Raw genomic sequence first — 24,271 nt, 5'->3', positions numbered from 1 at the left:
TTCAGTAGCAAAGTTAGAGTTATGAAGTAGAAATGAACATAATTTTATGATTGGGAGGTTACCACAACATGAGGAACTTTATCAAAGGGTAGCAGCATTAGGAAGTGTGAAAACCGCTGTTTTATGCTGTTTGATATGTAAAACAGAATTTTATATTTTTAAATTCTTAAAATAGAGGTTTCAAAAACACCAACAACAATTTAAGATTGTAAAAACGATGAAAAAAATCTTGAAAGTTAAAAACATAAAATACTTTACAAATATAGGGGAAACTAAAACCGAATTATCAATTGAATGGGAAGGAGAGGTGGAATGATTTTATGGATAGGTTGCTATTTCCTCTTCTAGAGGCAAGATTAAAATTCTAAATTTACCCAGAGTTGGCTTTTTTGTTTTTGTTTCTGTTTTCGTTTTTTTTTTTTTCAGTTTTTTTTGTTTGTTTGTTTTTCAATGCTATAAACAGATAATTTTGGGGGGTGGGGGTAGGGGAGGTGACCCAAAGCTTTTATTTCACTGATAGGTCCAGGCTGGCAGGTAATCCCTACAGGGTCACCTCAGAGCCCACCTCTCCATCTCCCAGGCCTTGGCCTGCTCGTGCTTCCTTCAGTTACCTCCTAGTCTTCCTTTGGAACAGTCACCTTTCATGTTCAAACTCCTTCATGCGCTTCACATAGCCCCAGTCAATCTGCTTGTGCTTGCAGCTAACACTTGCTCCTTGCACTCTGGAAAGCCTTAGTCCAGCGGGAAGCTGGCATCTTCTCAGGTTCGGGCTCCACAGAGGCATTCCACAGATAGCCCCGGGTCAGGTGTGCCCCCATGGCTTCTCTGCCTTACCCTTCTTTAGCAACCGGGGTCAACTCGCTCCCAACTGGAAGCACCACTTCATGAGTGTCTTCTGGGTCATCTCCAGATAAATATCTTTACAAGAAAATAATTGTCTAACAATTAATTGCTTATGCTTCAAGGGGACATTGCATACACTAGCAAGATTTTGCTGAAAGGATCTAGATATAGCTGTCTCTTGTGAGACTATGCCGGGGCCTAGCAAACACAGAAGTGGATGCTCACAGTCAGCTATTGGATGGATCACAGGGCTCCCAATGGAGGAGCTAGAGAAAGTACCCAAGGAGCTAAAGGGATCTGCAACCCTATAGGTGGAACAACATTATGAACTAACCAGTACCCTGGAGCTCTTGACTCTAGCTGCATATGTATCAAAAGATGGCCTAGTCGGCCATCACTGCAAAGGGAGGCACATTGGTCATGCAAATTTTATATGCCCCAGTACAGGGGAATGCCAGGGCCAAAAAAATGGGAATGGGTGGGTAGGGAAGTGGCGGGGAGGGTATGGGGGACTTTTGGGATAGCATTGGAAATGTAATTGTGGAAAATACGTAATAAAAAATATTAAAAAAAAGAAGAACATACAAATACACATGTGCACGTGCACACACACACACAAACTTTTTAAAAGAGCAGTGATATGATCACAAAATAAAGTACACTCTCATAAATTAAAAAAAAAAGTATTAACTCTAGAGCTAAGAAGATATTCCAAACATTTCCTCATAGGTGCAATAAAAACAAAGGTCTCCCATTCAGCTGGCCTGTCAATTTTTGAAGGAGGAGGAGGAGGAGGAGGAGGAGGAGGAGGAGGAGGAGGCTGCAGCAGAGGCAGTGGCTAGGGTTCCCAGCCCTCTGTAGAACACACACCTTTCCTCTTAATGCTTAATGATCTTTTGGGAAAAAATAATAATTAGTGTAAGGGCCACAAAGCAATCTAAGAGGTGAATTTTGAATTAAAACTGTACAACTAAATAAAAATTTCCTTCCTATACCAGTGGAAGCAAACTTAGACTAAAGTTAATGTGCTTACCTCATGGCTCTGTGCTGTAGATTACTAGGTTGTGTGCTTAGAGATTTTGCTGAGCCTCCCTGTGCTCAATAATATTATCTCATAATTGCACACAAGCTTGAAAGCTTCCACATTACACTTAAGTAGAACCAGTAACTAAATAAAGAAGCCATGTTCCTGTGCCTTTGCTGTTTTAGTGAGAACTGGAGCTTGTTCTCCGTACAAAGCATATCCATATGGAATGACCCTAGCTAATGGAATATTGGTACAATAAGTTTTCCATGTGGCATGGATATTAATTACATAATGTGTATATGTATCTTAATTACATATTTTAAAAATTAAGTAGAATTATATCATTTCTTCATATATACATATTTTATATTCATATATACATATACATATTTTATATAAACATGCATACAGTATATATATATATACTCTGTCCAATTAGTTCAATTAGTGCCTTTAGAAACATGAATATTACTTTAGTCCTTCCTGACCATTTAGTATTGGATAACTAATCAGGGTGTTAAAGAAAGATTAATTCATTCCCTCCCTCCCTCTCTTTTTGGCTCTCAGAAGTTACTAATTATTTGTAGATCTTCATGTAGGGAAGAGACTTTGTGGGGTTTCTGAGTTCAATAGAATGTCAATTAGAATTAGAATTATGTAGGGCTTTGTAGCTTTGGATATGAGTTTACCTATGTGCGTGATATCACACTTACATGGATGTCAGAGAACAACTTCGTGGAATAGGTTTCTCTCCTTCTAATAGTGTAAGTTTTGGATGCCAAGTCATCAGGGTTTGTTAAATTGACTTTAGCAACTGATCCAGCATGCTGGCATGACTCCGGACATTGTAAGGATAAAGGTTCATATATTAAGTTGTGAGCCATCTTTTTCTAGCATTCAGTTTATGCTTTTGAATGTATTTGTATTGTTATGCATATGTCTATTTCTGTGTGACAACATTGTATATGTCAGTACCTGCTGAGGTAGGAAGAGGGATTTGGAGCGTCTGGATCTGCAGTTCCAAGTGGTTGAAAATTATTCAGTGTGAGCTTTGGAATCTGACATCACATATATTAGAGGACCAAGAATTTTTTTAACCCATAAGCTATCATTCTGGCCCTTGGGCATGCAATTTAGTGTGATCCAAAGTACTTATTAGTGCTTGCAAATGAAAACATAAGATATTTACTTTTTATATATTCTATTTTTTACCTTATCCTTACTTAGGCATAAAACAAAAGTGAAATAATATAGATTTTTTTGCAAATTTAAAAAGTGATTTATAATTATTTAACAGGAGGAACTACATGTAGATAATGTAACATGATGCAGGTTGTACAACTATATCCTGGTATACAATTAGAGTCTAAGACCACTTTGTGAAGAATTCTATTATTTGTAGTGTGCTTTCCTACTGTGTAAAGAACATGATGGAATACCCATGAAAAACCCACTCTTGGAGTTCAAGGCTACAGATCATTGAATATGGTGCCAAGAAAATTAAATGTGTGCCCAACTAGCAAAATGTTGTAACTGAATTTGAAGGCCTCTCAAGATCACATGAGTCAGAAAATGCCAACAGCTCAGCCCAGTTTACTTTGGCAGCCCTTTATAAGGAAGAATTATTGGGGAATTCAAGGTTAGGAAATGATAGCTCTTGTCTGGTAGAAGTGCAGAGTATTGTGTTCATGAAGCTGCTTCATTTAATAGTCGCTTTTGGACACAAAGAGTTCTAAAATGTATGTAAAACATACTAGATTTATTCAGTCTTTACAGAACTTAGCTTCAGAGACTCTGTGACCTTCAGAAACTGTTTGGATGACTTTTAGCACATAATTCTGAGAGCTCCGTGGATTTCTTATGACTGACAAATAACTCTGAATACAAAAGGGGAAATAAGTGGCTGCATGCATGTCCTATTTATGTCAAATAAAGTTAAGCACTTTATGTCTTCTAATCTTAGAATTCTATTTTAATTTTTAGTTCACAGGTAAAAACATTAAGAAAAAGAAGGACAAAAAAAAAGACATTAATTTACTAAATCTAAAAACTAGTAGGTGGTAGACCAGATAGTCAAACCTCACAGAGTTATTCAAACCAGTGTAATGAACTTCTGCCCCTCAGGACACAAAGGTCTATGTGGATCAATGATCACTCTCCAAGCCATAAGAAAATGCCAGTCTACATCTTTTATCCATGGTCCCAGTCAGGCTTTCTGTTTGTAGAGTGCTCTTTGAATGCCTACAATAAAGTGTTTTTGAGCTAGAAATGGCAATATACAGAATATCCTATTAAATTCACATTTGCAGTGATGCTTTGCATGTAAGGAGGGAACAAATATTTCAAAGAACATATTTGAATTAAAATATATACTTATAACTTTCCTGAAGTTTAAAATTTTCTGACATCTTATCTGCTAGTAAAAGGGAACACAAAACATCAGAAAGCAGTTTTGCCTTCCCCTCAGGAATTTATAATCATAGTTTAAAGGAGACAGATGAAACATTTTAAGGAACCCTTGCCCAGTGAAGTGGCTTGGTGTGACTCCTAGAGTCTTTCTTCCTTCACTTCCCATCTTCTTCTCATTACCGATGCTTCTTGCAAATCTGGTACACATGCCTTTTTTTGTAGTGAAAAGCAGGATAATGCCTATCTTCTATTGTCTACTTTGTTGATTAGAAAAACATGAAGATATTCAAAAGGCTGTTTAAAGTGGATCTGTCAGAATTTCCTGGTGGTTTAAAATGATCAAAGTTTACTCTGAATGAAAAATAGTCATACAATTCAGAAAGGCAGAGTGAGATGTTCTCCAAAGCCAGCTTTAGTGTCTGCCACACAGTGTACTGTGCACTGAGGAATGTGAAGGCATTGCCAATGTCTCTGAAACAACTTAAAAGCTCCTAGGGAAGCCATATTAATCAGAACTCTAAACTAATTCTCTAATACAAAATATATTCTATGTTCTATGTTATAAAACTCCCTATTATTTTAAATTTTTTTCTTTTATTCTGAGATAAAACAAATATGCTTATTGGAATTAAATTGTCCATACAGGTCTATCCCACATTGGCTCATAGATCTGTGTGGTCAATTTGAAAAAGATTGCACATCATTCTCAAAATAGGATTTTAGACTCCAAAGAGTACATACAGGTCACCACCCCAAGAGGGAGAGAAATTGAAAGTTCATGAGAAGATTCTGTTAAAATATATGTGTTCGGCCCTGAGAATGACTAAAGCAGATGATATTTAATAGTAAAAGCAAACTTAGTAATGGAATCTTATTTTTAAATGTTCCTTTAAGATTAAAACAGAAAAGGCAACAAAACTTGTACTATGGCAGTTCCATTAAAGCTTCTAGTCCTTCCGTGTGATATTTAGTATATTAATTATCTATAGCATGTATTATGATGTTATGCTACAGTAAGCATCCACAGTCAGGAACTTAGTACTGTGGAATTAATGTTTGGTTCATAGTTTCTTTTTCATCATAGTTAGCTCAGGTCTCAGATGGGTACAGTAGGTAACATTTGATTGTGGTCTATTGCCATCCAGGACAAATTAATCTCCTGAGAACCATATCTCCCTAAATTTATCCATTGTAATGAAATATTGCAATTTGTTTTTCTCATTATTCAAGGGCCAAAAAATTTTAGCAATAACTAATAAGGACAACTGAAGAACTTGTTACTACATTCATTTTTTAAAAGTATGTAACAATGGATAGAAAACTTTGGTTATATGCACAGAAGTGAGATGTAAAAAGTAAATCAAAGAAAACACGTTGATGTATTTTTTCTTTAAGACCACACACACACACACACACACACACACACACACACACACACATACACACACACACACACACACACAGAGAGAGAGAGAGAGAGAGAGAGAGAGAGAGAGAGAGAGAGAGAGAGAGAGAGAGAGAATTATTTTACTCTCAGGAGAAATAGCACAGAAATCAGGCTTGTGATGACCAAATACTGCTTCCTAGTAATTGATGACCACATAGGTAACATATCCATAGTCTAACTAATTTATAGGTAAGAATACTCAAAGATAGCTAAAAAGAACAAAATAAGCTTATGAGAATCCTTGCAATCTGGGAAATTCAAACCAACCTTCATCTTAGAACACAATGATTACAGCTTGGGTATGTATTTCTTGAGACTTTGTTCCTCTGATACCAATAATCTTTGATGTGTTTCATTGGTACATAGGAACTCAGTGAAACAGACAGTATTTACAGAGTCAGCATATTCAATATGGAAGTTTGTGTTGTGTGGATTGTGAACAATTTGCAAATGAATTGCAAAATCTTGATCATTCAAAAGGCACTTTCCCTGTGGAAATACAATAGAATTATGTCTGATGTTAAGGACCTGGCAAGTAAATTATCACGAGGTATTCTAGATCCCTGACTTCAATGAGAAAAGCAATGCTGTCACATCTCTCACTCTTAACCTAACAGTTCCATATCTGAAGCAAAATGACCCAACTGAAAAATTTCCTGTGCTTAGTAATTATATGAAACTCCTTTTGGTAAATATTATCTATGTCTTCACAACAATTACTTCATAAATATTAATACATATATTCACACACAATATATAGCATGTGTGTGTGTATGTGTGTGTGTATGTGTGTGTATGTGTGTGTGAATGTGTGTGTGTGTGTGTGTGTGTGACAGGTACTAAAGGTTCAATAGGAAACAAAATGTCTAGATCCTTTTGGTAAGAATTTATTGCTTTATTTTAAATTCTTGTTTTAAATTAATCATTTTATTTGTTTACATTTCAAATGTTATTCCCCCTTCCCAGTCTCTCTTCGAGGAACACCTGATCCCCTCCCCCTGCACTATGCCTCTAGGCAGGTGTTTCCCTACACCCCCATCCACTCCTGCTATACCCCTCTAACACCCCCCTTGTCTGGGACATCAAGCCTCCACAGAACCAAATACCTTCCTTCCCCCTGATGCCAGACAAGGCAGTCCTGTGCTACATATATAGTGGGAGCCATCGACCAGCCCATGTGTATACTTTGGTTGGTGGTTTAGTCCTTAGAAGCTCTGAGGAGTTTGGTTCATTGATACTATTATTCTTCCTATGTGGTTGCACTGCCCTTCAGCTCCTTCAGCCCTTCCCCTAACTCTTCCATTGGAGTCCCAAAGGTCAGGCAAGAATGTCCAGCTGATAAAATTCTGAGTTCAATATCAGGATTCACATTACAAATGAAAAAAACCATCTACTGAATATTGACCTCTGACATGCACAGATGTGCTCAAATACACAAAAGGCATATATAAATAATTAAAAATAAACAGGAAACATAATTTTTTAAAGACAAGGTATATACACATGATTTACTAAACATCCTTATGATTCCAGTTCCTGAGCTGAAGTACCTATTGACATCCACTCAGTATAAAAGAGCTAGTGAGAAAATAGACTTTAGGTCAGTGCATAATGGTCCACCTGTTAAATCACAGGGACCCTGGAGAATTAGGCTGTTACTGTCTCTTGTCAAATAACTCCACACTCAAAATAGCTTGCTATTAACATCACTCAAAACACTTTGGATGTATGATAAAGATATAAAATGCATTGTTTGAGCCCACAAAGTACCTGATATAGAATTGGTTTAGGAATACCTTAAACAAAAGAGAATCTCCTAAGAATACAGAGAATAGCAAGAATAGTTTCCTTGAAGCATTGAGGAATAAAAACAAAAACAAAAAACAAAACCAAAATAAACAAACAAAAAACAACAACAACAAAAAAAACCCTGGAGTTTGGACTTGAACCAAGATTTGATTCCAGATCCCTGACTTTATTAAAGGAGAAAGACAGTATTACCGGTGGTTTCTTTGAATTATTTCTAGAATAATAGTTCTTCTGGTAGATGAAACCTCAAACTGGACCAACTTCTATTGTTAACAATTGAAACTCCTTGTTGAGAAGTACACTCAAAAATAAGTTATTTTAGACTCAACAAAAAATACCAAGATCTTCCTCTCTTCTCCATGCTAAAAATCTTGTATTCCTATCCAGTGCCTCTACTGGGCAAAAACTCAGAGACAGGCTCCCTAAAAGAAAACAAAGTAGCTTGGGAAACTTCAACCCCTGTATCATACAGCCGAACACAGCAGGGAAGGTTGATAGATGAGAGACAACAGCTGCCTAAACAGAAAAAGAGGATTAGTAGCTGCAACTGAGAGCTTTCTCACAGTGTGGATGAAAAGCAGTTGGGTGATAGATCACCAGGTAGCTGAACTGCTTGTCTGCTTGTTTACAGGTGGGACTACCCTCCTATATCTTAAATTAAAGTAAAAATACTGAGTGTGTAGAATCTGGCAACATGCAAGAAGAAGCCCCTTGGTACTAGAAATTTTTAAATATTCATATAAGGCATGGAAAATGAGCAGGCATGGCTTGGCTTGAAATACTGAATAATAACACTGCCAAGAAGATCTAAATTCTAGCATAATAGAAGAGTGTATTACTAATTAACTGTCAAGAGTTAATCTCACATTCTTACTGTCAATCAGTCATTTACTAATATTCCAGTGGGTTAGAAAACTGTCTGAAATATCTGATAGTGACCATGTATTCAGTTAAATCCTTAAACTACTGTTTATATGAGTCTGAAATAATTATGAGTGAGAAGTTTCATATGACTCATACTAGGAGATAGGTTGCAATATCAACTGAGAGCTATGTACCATTTGTACACTATACTTTAGAAAGAAAAATGAGTGCATGTACATCACGAGAGGCTTAAATTATGGTTAGTAATCCTAAAATAATGACCTGAGCAGATATCTCAGCCCTGAAGACCACTGGCTGTCCTTCCAGAAGACCTAATTTTGGACCCCAGAAACCACATGACTATTCATAACACTCTAACTACAATACCAGTAAACACAATGTCCTGTCTTGGTCTTTGTGGCCACTAGGTACACATTTGAGACAGGAAAAACATCCATTCACAAAAATAATAAAGTTTTAAAAACTAATTGGAGTGTTTTATCAACCTATCTTTCTCTTGAACAGCTTTGAATGACTACAGTTACGGTAAAGAACTCATTTTCCGAAACCATATTTATAGTTGATAAGGTACCAGGGTAATCAAATAAATATATGAGAAATCCTTCTAAATTAGTAACAACTTTTCTCCCCATAGTGTCGAAACACATAAAAGAAGCAATATATGAGATAATTATTTATGTTTCGTCCATGGTTTCAGGGCATTTCATTCTAATAAAGTAGAAAATGCAGTCTGTAGTGGGTCCGGACAGGAGCTGAGGTAGCTGCTCAAGTGTTAGTCACTATTCAAGAAACAAACAACTGAAAGAATACAGAACCTAGATACAGCATTCAAAGTTATGTTCCAATTGGCTAGCTACTGCCAATCAGGGACTATGTCTTACAGACTCCACACTCTTTCCCATCAGCACTGCAAGCTGAGAACCAGGGCTCAAACTCATTGGGTTTGAGGGGCATTTTGTACTCCTGCTATACCATGCTCTTTATTTTCAAGCAGTTGCATCTGTCCATATTACATCATTCATTGTACCTTGAGATCAGCACAATTTTGCATTCATTCAATGGGAAAATGAATTAATTACCAATCAGGACTGCTATGGGTAGTAAAGAATAGCAGAAGCTTTAAAAGGCTTTACAGGGACTGTAACATTCCAGACCTTCACAGCCATAGTCTATATTTCATGGTAGATTTTCAAAGCGTGTTAATTCCTTTTACATGAGTTTGTTATTATTATCAAATAAATTACAGTATGGCAAGTACATGGACTAGTTTGGGAACTTGAGAAGAATTATATATTCTACTTTTCTTACTAAATAATACTGATCATTTAAGAATGGCAATTGCTTTAGGTATTGTATTATCTCCGGACATCATTATTTTGGTTTTAACTAAGAGTTTTAAGATGGTAAAGTATGTTATATAATTATGGATAGAATTTCACTAATATTAGTTGTGTGTGAGTGTGTGTGTGTGTGTGTGTGTGTGTGTGTGTGTGTGTGTGAAATCTGTGTTCCCCTACACACCAGTCCCTCATTATTTTTCCATTTCTATTATATCTGGAATAATATAAGTGTTTGACATTATTTATAGGTTACAAAAATCTATAGATATACATTGCCCGTTTTACTGCAAACTTTGCAGACATAAGATCAACCTAGAATGCTAGCCAGAGCATCATTTGAACCAAAGTTGCTTCAGCCATCTCCTCTTCTTTTGTCCCTCGCCTGAGCCAACATCCTTGACTAGCTATGTGTTATGCTTTCAAACATATAGTTATATTGATGTTCATCAGGTTTAATCAAAAGCTAATTTTCAAGGCTATAAAGTGAAATTACTATGATATAATTGTGAGTGCTATTAATATTTTCCATGGTAAATGTCATTGATTTTATTGCTACAATACTAGCAATGAGAATAAGACTGGCCCATGTGCATGTGTGTATGTCTCTGGGTTTATTTGTGAAACATTGCTTTGTTTATCAGCAAATGTGGCAGTCTTTTTGAAAAGATAATGAGACATTTAAAAGGGTTTCTACCTTATCTTATGGTACCATTTGTCTTCATCTGTAAATCTGTCATTAATAAAAGTGTTCTTCAGCAAACCTACAAAAGCCGTGTGTGTTTCAGTAAAGGCAGGAGTCTGGGATTTGGATAAAGGACATTGATCTATACAAGCTCTCAAGGGAGTCATTATCATTTCTTTGATTATGAACTATGTTTATGAAGGGTAAGCTAAGTACTTTTTTAAGATTTCATGCACCAAATTGAAATTCACTTATGAACAGAGACACATAAATATTCTTTCATGTCTCAAATTTTGACCCACAATATTAAAACCAATAACATAAGTAATAGAATAATTACATAATTATTTTCCATTAACTCAAACTTTCCCTCCTGAACCTCTGGGAACTCCAGAAGGGTGCAAAATGGTTCCATGGAGTTAAAAAAAAACAGTAAATAAAAATAAAAGGGCATGCTTCACTGTGGAGCTTAGGTGAATTTTCTTTCTTGGCTCTGTTATTGAAGAACAGAGGTCATTTAAAGAGAACGCTCATTATTTAAAGGGAGCAATATGAATACAAACCCTGCTGCCATTTCAACAATTAAACTTTCTAGCTGAAATAAAGCCCTGGACTATCTGCTCTTGAAGTAGAGAAGACCGTTCCACACAATTGATCTCAGTGACTGTGAACTTGTTATTTGCTTTAAAAAAAGGTTTTTCCTACAAATAAATTCATATTGGGAAAAAAATAAAAGAGCACTTCAAAAGGGTAAGAGAACTGCACTTATTGACATGGAAATAGAAGAATAACATCTACTTTTCCAAGTTCTATTTATTTCTGAAGCAGACTCACTACTCTTCCTTGATGCTTTTCTATAGAAAAGTCTGTGAACCGAAACAAATCTGGAAAAAAAAAGGGCTCATTTTGCAGTTGAAGATTATGCTCTCCCCTCAAACATATATTGATTCTTATCAGGTATAATAACAGGCTATTTTAAAGAAGCAAGCTATCATTCTGTTGGTGGAATATTGCTCAGTGTAACCAATCTCTGATTCCAGTGCTCAGCATAATATGAGTTAGTATGGTGGTGAGTGCCTGCCATATATGAATTACAGAAGGTGGAAAGAAGATTAGATAATGTTCAAAAATATGCTCTACTTATAATTAGCGAGATAAAGGCAAACTTAGCCTACATGAGAGCCTGTCTCAAATTTTTAAGGAAAGTATTTTTAAAAAATATAAGCAATTTATCAGGGATGTGAACTTACTTTTGTCATATATCCAGAGTTATTCATCTTGCCCAAGCTCCATGCCACTAATTTGATGTTTATAAAAACCATCTTTCAATGAGAAATGTGCTGAGACATATGAAGAGACTCAATAAAGATGAAATGGCTCGGACAAGGTCAGTTGGTGGAATGAAATGGTAGTAGAATCTTTGTTCATCTGGAGTGAGCAGGGTTCACCTTGTTTTTCTCTGTAATTTTGTACAGACTCCTCAGTAGAATTGTTCAGTAAGTCTGCAGATTCATGAAAACTCTTATCTTCTTCATATCGCCAATACTCCCTAAACATCTTCTAGCTGTTTTATTTGATTCAACTGATATTTCTATCCCAACACAATTTCAACTTTAAGATTAAAGCGAGCAACCTGGCTACAAAAATGCCAAACACACACTGCACATGTGCACACACTCACACACCCATGCACACACCCAAACCCATCTACCATGTGGGATCAAGCTTAGGTCCTTGCATGCGTTCAGCAAGTTCTTAGTGAAGTAATCTGCATTCTCAGCCAAGAGAATCTGGAAATATGCACATGTTCGGTGTACAATAGGTCAATGTAACCAGAATAGGAGTGTTGTTCATGGAGCACAACCATTTCTGCTTAAAATGATTCTGTTTTGTTCTGCATTGTGTTAATTTTGAAGACGGCATAGGTGTGACAGTTGATCGTCTTTAATATTTAAGCAGTGGTAATGATAACTGCACTTATGTTGGTAGAATGAGAAGGAAATCCCTGGATCTCCTCTTTGCACATTCACTGCAATTTTTAGTACTTGAGAAATATTTTGCCAGCTATAAAAGATATTGAAATTATATTTTAGTTGAATTTCTCACTAAATAGGAGCTTTTTAGGTTGGCAATCACATGTCATTGATGGAAACATACTACCTGATTATTAAGAAAAATAAACCATGTGAATGATATTCATTTAGAGAATTATTAAAAGGATTCCTGAAATTCAAGCATTGGCAAGATGATATTCTAATATTTTAATTAAATGCAAAATAGGCTAAGTACTTATGTTTTAATCTTTTTGAAAAGTAAAATCAAAAGCACTAGGATGATAAGTATATTTTGCATTATAAGCACGCAAAATGTGTGTTTTAATGAAATAGACAATTTTGATACCCAAGTTTGTAATATGGGTCCACTTTAAAATGTCGAATTGAATTTTACAAAAGCTCTATTTCACTATACATAAACTTCAGTCCAAGTGCATAGGAAGATATGGGGCCTGATCAAACAGACCAGCTTTGCATTTTAAGTATTTTAATTTTAAAGGAATTCATTTTATAAACATCAAGTATTTTGAATGATGTTTTAAACTTATTAGGCAAGGACTGAAGGAGCTGAAAGGGTTTGCAACATAGGAAGAACAACATCAACCAACCAGAGCTCCCAGTATCTAAACTACCAACCAAGGAGTACACATGGAAGGACCCATGCCTCCAGCCATATATGTAGCAGAGGATGGCCTAGTTGGACATCAATGGGAGAAGAGGCCTTTGGTCCAGTGAAGGCTCAATGCCCCAGTGTAGGGGAATGCGCGGGCAGAGAGGCAGGAGTGGTCAGGTGGGTAAGTGGGTGGGGGCATACCATCATAGAAGCAGGAGGAGGGGAAATGGGATAGGGTGTTTTTAGCAGGGGATCGGAAAAGGGTTAAGGTTAATAAAATATCCAATAAAAAATGACTAAGCATAAACCATTTTTAAGCAATTTCCATTGTTTTGTGTGCTTGGATGTTTAATACATTTTTGTATGTGGGTATGTGTACATCTATATGTGGAGAATAGAGGTAAACCTCAAGTATCATACTAGAGATGTCTTCCATCTTGGTGTGTGTGTTTGTGTGTGTGTGTGCATGCACACACACACAGTGGTTTCACTCTTTTGACTGGAATAAACTAATTAGACTAATCTATTTGGCTAGTGAGTTCTAAGAATCTTCCTGTCTGTGCTTCTCCAAGTGTTAGCATTTTAAGCAAACACCAGTGTGCTTAATTTGTTTATTTAAATTTCTTTATTCTCTTTTATTTATATAGGTATAATGTCTGCATCTATGTATAAGTACAATATGTGTGTTTTGTGCCCACCAAGGTCTAAAGCTGGTTTTGGATTCCCTAGATCTGGTGTTACAGATGGTTGTTAAGTAGCATGTAGGTAATGATAGCTGGATCTGGATTCTCTACAAGAGCAAATGCACTTAACTGCTATCTGAGCCATCTCTTTAGTCCCACCTCCAAATTGTTTATTTTTTTTCTTTTTTTTATATATTCTAGGTTATCAAATTTAAGTATCTCTTGATACCATTGCAAATACTACCAAATGATCAAACTCCCTATTCCTGTGGGTTTTGTTTTTTGTATAATTTATATTTAAAAATTAAATTGTTTAGATACATTTAATTTTATAACTTATTCATAAATATTGCTTCATAAAGTAGAATTATTATGTACTTAATATTAATTGTTGAGTCCTTCTACTGGACTTAGAAAATAATAATTCAAAATTTCATTGGCCCAAATGTGATCAATAATCTAAATAATACATAAATTTCAGGTATTAGTTGAAAGTATCAATGATTTTATATACAAATATAGAAGTAATACAGTAAAATAAATTAAGCTCTTCAATTCTGCATATTTTCATAATCCTCATCATCAGTAATTTGTGCTTAAAACACATGCAAATATTCTATTACATCAAATTCAAACTAAATCAGCTCAGGGTTAAAGTGCATTACACATTGACCATGTAACAATTAGGTGCTTTTTGGTCATGGGTGGAAAATAATTATCATTGTTTCAAAGACAGCTATTTATCACACTTTAGAGCTTATCCTGTGTTTTGCATGTATTATAAGGCATGCTGGTTTTGATCATTTGGATTCTCAAACCAGGCTCATTACTGTGTGATTTGTAACAGGGTTCTTACCATGAATGATGAAGTACCTGCTACACCTATTATCATTCCTCTGAGAGTACCTGTCTCTGAAGCCGCTAAAGATCGCATTATATATAAGCTTCGGCAGTTGAAAAGGCCAGTGGAAAGCTGTAAACTAAAAGGTCATTCCTCATGTGATTCAGAGAATCAAAATAGTTCAGTTGTAGCTAATTAAGTTACCTCCCATCTTGTCAACTCTACATGCACATTGGAAATGATTAGGGAGCTAGATTTCAGCCACGAAACAGCCCTTCTGCTCTGAGCACATCCTTAGCAAGAAATCTGTCTTGGTTGAAGCTGTGCTTAATCAGAATAAAGACTCTTCAAACCTCTCATTGTTCACTCAATACAGGTGTCTGGCACTTTCCTTGCTATGTGAGAAGGCAATCCTGGAAGGCTCATAGCATTCCCACTGTCTCCAAACTTCTATAGCTATTACTTACCTCTGATTCTGTATAAGAAAAGTTTTATCAGAAAAAAATGTTAAAAGAAATGAGCTCAATTCACCGAAACCCCTCTGTAAAGTATTGGAAACGGTGTACTCAGGAGACCTGAAGGAGGTGGATCTACATCTAATACAAAAGGAATTCTGTGACCTGGAAGTCACATGCTTGTTAGCAATCACACCTCATATGAATATAAGTAATTCAGATGCTGAGAGCAATAATTGAAGAAAACAGTACATTCTATGAAACAACCTTCTTATAGATTTTAAGAAATTAATCATTGTAATTATGCTTACAATAAAGAATTATTAGGGCACAGACATGTATTTATACATCATGTTTTTATTCTTTAATCATTTTTTTATAGTCCAGTCTTTTTTGCCCTCCTGGTCTGCCCTCTGGCTGTTCCTCATCCCATACCTCTTCCCCAATCCCATCTCACCAGACCTGTCCATCCCTTGGGGCCTCAAGTCTATTGAGGGTTAGGTGCATCTTCTCTTACTGAATACAGAGCAGGCAGTCCTCTTCTGTATATGTGTCAGGAGCCTCATATCAGCTGGTGTATGCTGCCTGGTTGGTGGCTCAGTGTCTGAGAGATCTCAGGGGTCCAGATTAGTTGAAACTGCTGGTCTTCCTATTTATACCTTTTAAAGATACAGATAGTTAGGTGCTATAAAGTACATGGGAATAAGACTTTGGGATATGTGTAAAATTGTGAAGTTCAACACTCATCACAACTCAAGCACCCTTCTACACCTGAGGTCTTTTTTAATTACACACCACTGCCTTGAATGTAATATTAAGCTAAAAAAATACTAATCATATGTTTCATGAAAAACATATAAACAAAACACTCATACAACTTTTCTGCATTAAACAGAGTACTTTAGTTATAGCATAACTAGCATTGGATCGCCTAAATTCATCAAGTTCTACAAGTAGCTTAACCAATGTGCAATGTTTTCTCCAACTCATGAAATCAGCTACTCATAGTTTTGACTTGTTTCCAATAAGCAATTAAAGCTTGATAAAAATCTGGAGATGAAATTCATGCCAAACAGAAGGAAAAATTATGTATAAATACATAAACAACATTACACATCATCAGTGAAATATCCAGGAAAACGCTCCACAGGACAGCTGCAAAAACAGCATTAGCCTATGAACTTGCTTTCCTTCTGAAATGTGTTCTTACGTTTTCCAATTTAATTTTTACGTAAGAAACACCCTTTTCCAAAAACACTGTTCTCCAACTTTTATTGGTAGGTAGATAATAATACTGAGGATGGGGTTTGGAAGGGGCAACAATAATAAAATGGCTTGCGTTGTTTTTAATGCATTCATGAGAATGAATTTTCTGAGTTATATGCCATCATGATGTGTATGTTTGAGTGCATATGATGTATGCTTGTGTAAATATTTGTGAATATACAAGGATGCGTGTGCTTTACCAAGCATGTTAGCTCCTTAAAATGCCCATTTCTGTCACTCTGGAGATACATGATACAGAGTCCAACCCTGAAAGTTGAGTTCACCAGTTCAACAAGGTCAACTGAAACTTGAATCATCCTGTCTCCTCTTCCTCAAAAGAAGAAGAAGAAACCATATACTACCATGCCAGGGATTTACTTGAGTGCTGAAGACTGAAACTGAAGACCTCATGCTTATACAGCAAACACTTTGCCAAGAAAATCTAGAACTAGAAATCTATCCCTAGAACACTGTGATACTATTCTAAATATGATGTGCCTAAGAAATTTATTTATTCAATTTTTATAATAATTAAAGCACCAGTGTTGGCCATTTTTCTTAGACTAAGTCAAGTATGCCTATTCATTGTCTTTTGCAATCTTTGCAACTGTTGTTTAAATGCATTTTATCATTATGTTCTCCTTGTTGTTATCCTAATTGTTCAGCTAGGCTTCTGTTTTTGGTTCTTAACATTTTTCCTAATACTGCCCTCGTTCATAAGAAATTCAATATTTGCTTATTGTGCTTCATTTTCTTACAGATAGATCCTATAAAGATATTTCATATACTTCTTGATTATAAAATAAAATTAAAAATAAGCATATGCTTTCTTTGTAAATACTGTTGCTAAACTTCTTAAGGTATAAGAGGTTTAAAATATAACTATAAAGTCAATTGATGTTATATCATTTAGAAAGGATAGTTAAAAATCACACCATGTAAGAATGATAGACCCAAATATAGCTGTCTCTTATGAGACGATGCCGGGGCCTAGCAAACACAGGAGTGGATGTTCACAGTCAGCTATTGGATGTATCACAGGGCTCCCAATGGAGAAGCTAGAGAAAGTACCCAAGGAGCTAAAGGGATCTGCAACCCTATTGTTGGAACAACATGATGTACTAACCAGAGCCCTGGAGCTCTTGTCTCTAGCTGCATATGTATCGAAAGATGGCCTAGTCGGCCATCAATGGAAAGAGAGGCCCATTGGACTTGCAAACTTTATATGCCCCAATATAAGGGAATGCCAGGGCCAAAAGAATGGGAATGGGTGGGTAGGGAAGTGGGGGGCGCTATGGGGGACTTTTGGGATAGTATTGGAAATGTAATTGAGGAAAATATGTAATAAAAATATAAAAAAAGAATGATAGTTAAAATTAAGTAGATTACTTCTACTTATCTTCTATTATTATATTGTGCCATAATAATAGATGTCAAATATACACTGGAATCGGTGAGCTGAATTAAATATAGGAAGAATAGCTTTTAGACATTGAGGATTAAGAGGTGTGGGACTATGAGAGCTTGGAAAATGAAAATCATATCATTCTCTCAGCTTAGTGGTTATAGTTTATTTTCTGGGTCTATATTCAGAGCAAAAACCCAAGGAAAGGCTCTAAAAAACTGACCAAGTATAAAAGACACAGTTCAAAAGAACAGGAGTGTAAAGACAAGGGAGAAAGAGGGATATGCAGTCTTGGAAGATTCCTAAGGCTTTGATTGAATATTGATCTGTACAGCTCTGAAGATGACCTACCTGTCACTGAGAAAGAACCACTGTGAAGCAGGTGCAACACGTTTGAGGGCTATAACTAGAAGATCTTATTCCTAGCCAGTCAAGGTTGAAAGACCTCAGAATCTAAATAGTTTCGACAGGAGGACTTTTAGAATGTCTACATTTTAATAATCAGTATGTTTCTTGATGTATCCTAACCTTTTATTCTGGAGAGAGAGAGAGAGAGAGAGAGAGAGAGAGAGAGAGAGAGAGAGAGAGAGAGAGAGAGACTGGAAGTAGCATATATCGAAATTGAAGAACAATAATATGTAAGAATATATTTAATAACATCTTTATTTATTCAAAATAATTCACAGAAATTAGAAAGAATTGGAATCTCAGTATCAAAAAATTGACTAAAGAAGGTCAATCATCAGAAACACCCTTCTAGAATTAGTAAGTCATGAGCGGCCAGTGGCTGGAGGCCCCTCCTACTTCTCCCTTTTTGGGCAGCGGTAGAGGCAACAAAGCTGTCTACTGCAGGCTTGTGAGTTCTAGCATAGATGAGTTATGATCCAATCCAGCAGGTTAAGTTCTAAGAAATAATGTTTATGGAAAATGTTTTTGATTGACAAATGGAAGTGATAAAGGTTAGAGGATGTAAAAGAACTTGGATGACAATCATTTAGAAATAAAAAAAAATGTTTCAGATGAAAGACGTTTAAAGCTAATAAATGCAAGTAAAGATGTTTAAAGTTGGAAAATGCAAGTTATAAATGTTGGAGTGTCTAAGAAGATGTTTTAAGGTATATGAATGCAAGTTATAGAGATGTAAGAAATAATTTAAGGAAAGAAATGGGAAATGTTTCATATTCCCCCATGTGCTATGGTCATTGTAAAGGTCAGACTATTAACAAGCATCAGTGGAGTTCTGATAAGCTAATGGAACCCTGGCAGTTTACAATTCAGTCAAAAGCTCAAGATTTTAATTTTCCTTTTGTTGTCTTCTGAATATAAACCTAAAGATGTTTCTCACCATGCAAAATATAAATCTCTGTCCACTCTGTAAATCTAACCTTCTGGATTGAGGAAAACATGTTCTCTGCATTTTAACCCAAACCTATAGCTTTTATTAGGACTCAAAGGCATGAGTCTACTCCTGTTGTCTAACAGACACCTGTTAACCATATTATTCAAATATGGATTTTAATATAAGGGTAATGCTAATTTATATGTTTTGTGAACTAAATTTCACATAATTTTAAGGGAATCAAGGGTCTTAAGACTTGGATCCACCTGTCCAGATTAAATGAACTCCAAAAAAGGGGGGACTTTTGGGATAGCATTGGAAATGTAAATGAGGAAAATACCTAATAAAAAATATTTTAAAAAAAGTATATCTGCCTGTTCTGAGCCAATCCAATATGAATTATATAAGCTATTATATATCATACAAGTTAAGATATACATATATATATACACTAAAACATATATATATATGTGTGTGTGTGTGTATATATATATATATATATATATATTTTATCCACATGTCATCAGAAGATGACTCATCTTTAACAAATATGTGCATATTTGCATAGGTATGTGAATATATACATATAAATTATCCACTTTTTCTAGCAGGTATCAATTGCAAAGGTTGTCAAGCACCATGCTCTGTATTTTCTAGTGATGTTTTAGATTCCTACAGATCTCACATGCAATTGATGCTACTATGTTGGGAATTGTGAGTCTATATTGATGATTTACTCTCACAGTGCGTTTAGAATTGATTTCACAAGTTAAAATTGTGCACTTAAGTTTACCCATTTAACCACCTGTAAAGTACACAAAGAGAAAAGAGTTAATCCAAACAAAGTTGGAAAATGAAACAGTAAAATTGCTGTCAAAACAAGTAACATCTCTCTGCACCCTCAGAATTACACAACTTGCACCAGAAAACACATACACCTAGTATAATCATCTATTACCTAGAAGTTCAGATAGCAGAGCTCACAAGTAAGTGAACAGTGCTCCCTTTTACAAGTAAGAACACTTTTTAAAACCATTCTCTGAATCTTCTAAGATATATAATTTCCAAAGTGCTTGATTGACTATTAAGTGTTTAGACCATTAAGTCACAAGGTGCTAAGGTACCACTGTGAGAAGGTAAATAGACATTTTTTTTCCTCCCTTAGGTCCATATGTCCCATTCATCAATACCAGCATAGGCAAAGGAACAGCTCCAAGGAGAAGGATGCAAGTCCCCTTATTATAGATTCATTTTTCAATGCAGTCTTTCCAATTGGATGCTAATTTGAAATTCAAGACAGAGATAGCATGTAGCATCTTGTCAAGTCACTTCAGATAAATGGATCTAAGTCTAGACCCTGTTGCCCTGGGATCTCACTGTCCTTTTATTTCAGTGACCTTCTGGGATAATTATGCTCACGATTTACAGAGTTTATTGATTAAGTAATTAATAAATGCTGATACACACGGGCCTTCCATAACCGTGCAGCTCTGTATCAGCTGGGTCTGAAGAAGAGGCATTGCACTGGTCTGGGCTCTAGACGGGAGGTGGAGGAATCCCAGACATTTGCTTGAAGCTGTTTTCAACTTGTAATACTCTGAAGCACAGTCTGATCAGGCACTGCAAACTGTGAATTACAAGGAACAAAGAAGCTTCTGAATGGGCAGCTCCCACACATTACCCTTTACAGTTATTACAGCCAATCACAATGATCTCCATTGTTGTAAGAATCATGTTGCAGGTTGTCATAAAATGTTTCTCTAAAAGATCTACAAACCCAACCCATTATTTCTTCATTTTTCTTATATGAAAATATATTATTATGTGAGTATATGAAATAATGCAATTATTTTTTGTTTTCTGAAATTTTAATACGACTATTTAAATCCCCCTTCTGTTCTTCCATCAAAACACCCCGGTAAACCCCTCCTTGCTATCTTTAAAATTCATGGAAAACTTTTTTCATTACTTCTTGTTGTAGTTGTTGTTTTATCTGTATTAATAAAATCCAAAATCCAAAATCCGTTTATAATGATAAATGTAAAGTCCAGTTGCAAAGACCACATCTACAGTACTACTTCTATACCTAAGGCTAAAGGATCATTGCCAAGCAGGGAGCAGAATAGCAGTAAAAATGAGCGATCAGGGATTTGCTGTGAGATTGTCTCCAAGCAATGTTAGAAGTTCTGTCCATAAAATCTAAACAATATGCCTGCTTAAACTTGGGCTGAACAAAAATACATACATACATGTGCTTAGCACTTACATGAGTGACATATCATAGAGATCATAACTCGGTTCTCATGCTGAGGAAACATATTTCATCTAAATTCTGGGAACTAATAACTCCAATCAAGTCAACATGTGAAATTATCTATCACATAGCCCTAAAAAAGGAAATAATATAAAGTATGTAAGATATGTTACCTATAACTAACTCCAAACATGTTAAAAAATTTCACTACTTTTTCATACTTGCGGGCAGGATGCTAAATGTTTAAAACAGGATTTTAAAATAAAGGTAGAACATTTCTATGGCCAAAACTGGCCTACAGGTAACTTTAATAAGCAAGTTAAAAGAGACTCAAGCACATGGGTCAGGTGTTATGATCAATTGCATAAAGCAAGCTTTTAAAAATGAAAATTGATCTATTCAATGATGGGGCTACATAAGAATAAAAGAGAAAGAAAGAAAGAAAGAAAGAAAGAAAGAAAGAAAGAAAGAAAGAAAGAAAGAAAGAAAGAAAGAAAGAAAGAAAGAAAGAAAAGAACCAAGGAAGAAAGGAAGGATGAGCAAGCCTCCAAACACTTCAAGAGGAATATTCAGATGCAGGTCTTTCCAGAGGAAGTGAAATACTACTACTACTAATAATAACAACAACAACAACAACAACAACAACAATAATAATAAAGATGAGCAGAGGCATGACCTAGGAAGTCAGACAGAATCTCTCTAGTTGCGCAGCCAGTTCTCAGGCTTTTATAGGAAAAGTCTGACATGCATTCACTTGTCAGACTTGGGAAATGTGAATACTCAGAAGTGGAACAGAGGACTGTGATGACTGTGTGGGCCAACTAGCTAAGGCAGCAGTCTAACGGTAGGCACTTAGTGACCTTGGGTTCATGCAAGGGAGCTTTATACTAAAGATGTGGTGTTGCCTTCTTTCCATTCCTTAATATGTATTTATTCAAATGCCTTTTGTCTTAATTGCATATTACTTCAAGTTGCAGAAAATTCAAATACTAAGATCACTAACAATGATGTATCATCTGGTCAGGATAATGCCCCTTAGTTAGGTGTTATAATTGTTTGCTGTATGTTCTTATTACATTTCTGGGGAAAGTAAGATCTTATAAACACAGTTAAAATCCTCTGAGTCATTTCCTAAGCATATTCTAAGCTTACTCCAAAGAATTATAGCTATCGTTCTTTATTCTCCAAGCCTTAATTCTTTGATACAAAAGTATAATCAACAACATTGCCTGGAACACTTTCTTAAAATTTTCATAAGCACTCTTACACTTTGGTAGTTATCATTCTACAAACTACTGACTTTAACTTCATATTGTTCCATAATTTCAAACACTGATTCATTCAGCTCTCCTTCATTAAATTTCACTGTTGATTGAAGTTATACGTTTATGCAAGTTTCATAATATTTATAAATTCTTCACTTAGGAAATTGTGAATATTTTATTGCAGAAGGCTATGACTTAAAAAGTCAAGATTTTGTTTTAAAACACGACTCTATTATGAAAACTGAAATGCATCCACTACAAATTTGAACCCAAATTTGAATTGGACTATTTTCTTCGTAGGTAACTCAGTAAACAGGTTATGACCTATTGAGGGAAACCAAGGCAGAAATTCAAACTGGACAGAAATCTGAATGTAGAAGAGGACTTGGAGGATTCCTGTTTAATGGCTTGATCCTCACAGTTAGCACAATCTGCGTAAGTGTTATAGAACCCAGCAGCATCAGATAAGTAGTGGAAGCACCCACAATGGATTAGGTCCACCCACAAAAATAACTGAGGAAAGACTCTGCAGGCTTTTCAACATCTGTATCTTAGTGATGCAATTTCTCAGTTTTCCATGGCATGAATCAAATTATCATAAGAGTAGTGGACACACCATGAGTGGTATAAGCCCATGATGTTTGAAAGTCAGAGTTTAAATTACTTCATCAACATCCCCTTGTGATCTGATGGGAAATCCAGTCAGTGTTTAATTTTCTATCCATCCTTTGCTATAATTTAATAGGTCCTTAAGCACATCATATTTCCCACATCCCCTGTATTTTATTGTCAAATAAGATCAGATTATTTTACTACTTTTCTAGTGTGGTTTCTTACATTTATTCATGAGCTAGAAATTGGGAAAGCATTTCTCTATTAATCATGAATCAGTAGCCATATGATATTGTTGCCTGAGGTTGAAATCATTTTTATTTTAAAAAGCAACAAATGTATATTTTTTCTTTTAGTGGTCAATAACATTTAATTCCTCAATATTATTTACTCATTTGATGGCATATTGTTTAGATTTTTAATTCTTTTTCTAGTTACTGCTTCTTGCTTTGTTTCTCGCTCCCCCCACCCCGGTCAGAACTTGTACCAGTCTTTAATTAGAAACAGCTTTTACACAGATAAGCTGTGGTTCTTCCCCTAATGTTGATACTGTAAAGATTGAAGGGTCAGTCTAATGTCTGCAGCCACTGTCACTCAGATTCGAATTAGCATCTATACATTGGTACTTTTGCTCTCTAGGATATTGTCTCGCCTCAATCTGAACTCCAAGTTAGGCACAGTGATATATTTATCTACCACCCCCAGACACATGAACACTGAGTAACTTTACATTGTTCAGATAACAAAAGCTTCAACCCTTGCAATTACTCAGAAAAAAATACATTTAAAAAAAAAAACTTGTACAAGATTCTGCCCACTCAGTCTTAGTTGAGAAATACAGAATAACTTCTAACTTATAGAAAGTTTCTGTGTCCCTAGTGGGTATGCTGATCCACCACCCTTTAGCAGTTTCGACTGGTACTTTTCCTCAGGAATTTAACTCATCTGCTACCCACTGCTGCTTCTCTCAACTCTTTGGTTTTCTTGAACATGAGAATATAAATCCTTTTTTGAGTTGGGCTTTTGTTGTTTGCCTTTCCCT

At 35.6% G+C, this 24,271-nt stretch overlaps 1 pseudogene; it reads right to left on the bottom strand.

Moving 5' to 3' along the window:
* Positions 1 to 541: 541 nt before the first annotated feature.
* Positions 542 to 818, bottom strand: LOC115032775 (NADH dehydrogenase [ubiquinone] 1 beta subcomplex subunit 7 pseudogene; annotated as a pseudogene).
* Positions 819 to 24,271: the final 23,453 nt, after the last annotated feature.

The sequence above is a fragment of the Mus caroli genome, unplaced genomic scaffold (assembly GCF_978045245.1).
Source record: "Mus caroli unplaced genomic scaffold, Mus_caroli_1 scaffold_14, whole genome shotgun sequence".
NCBI lineage: Eukaryota > Metazoa > Chordata > Mammalia > Rodentia > Muridae > Mus > Mus caroli.
This window is presented reverse-complemented; position numbering and strand designations above follow the sequence as displayed.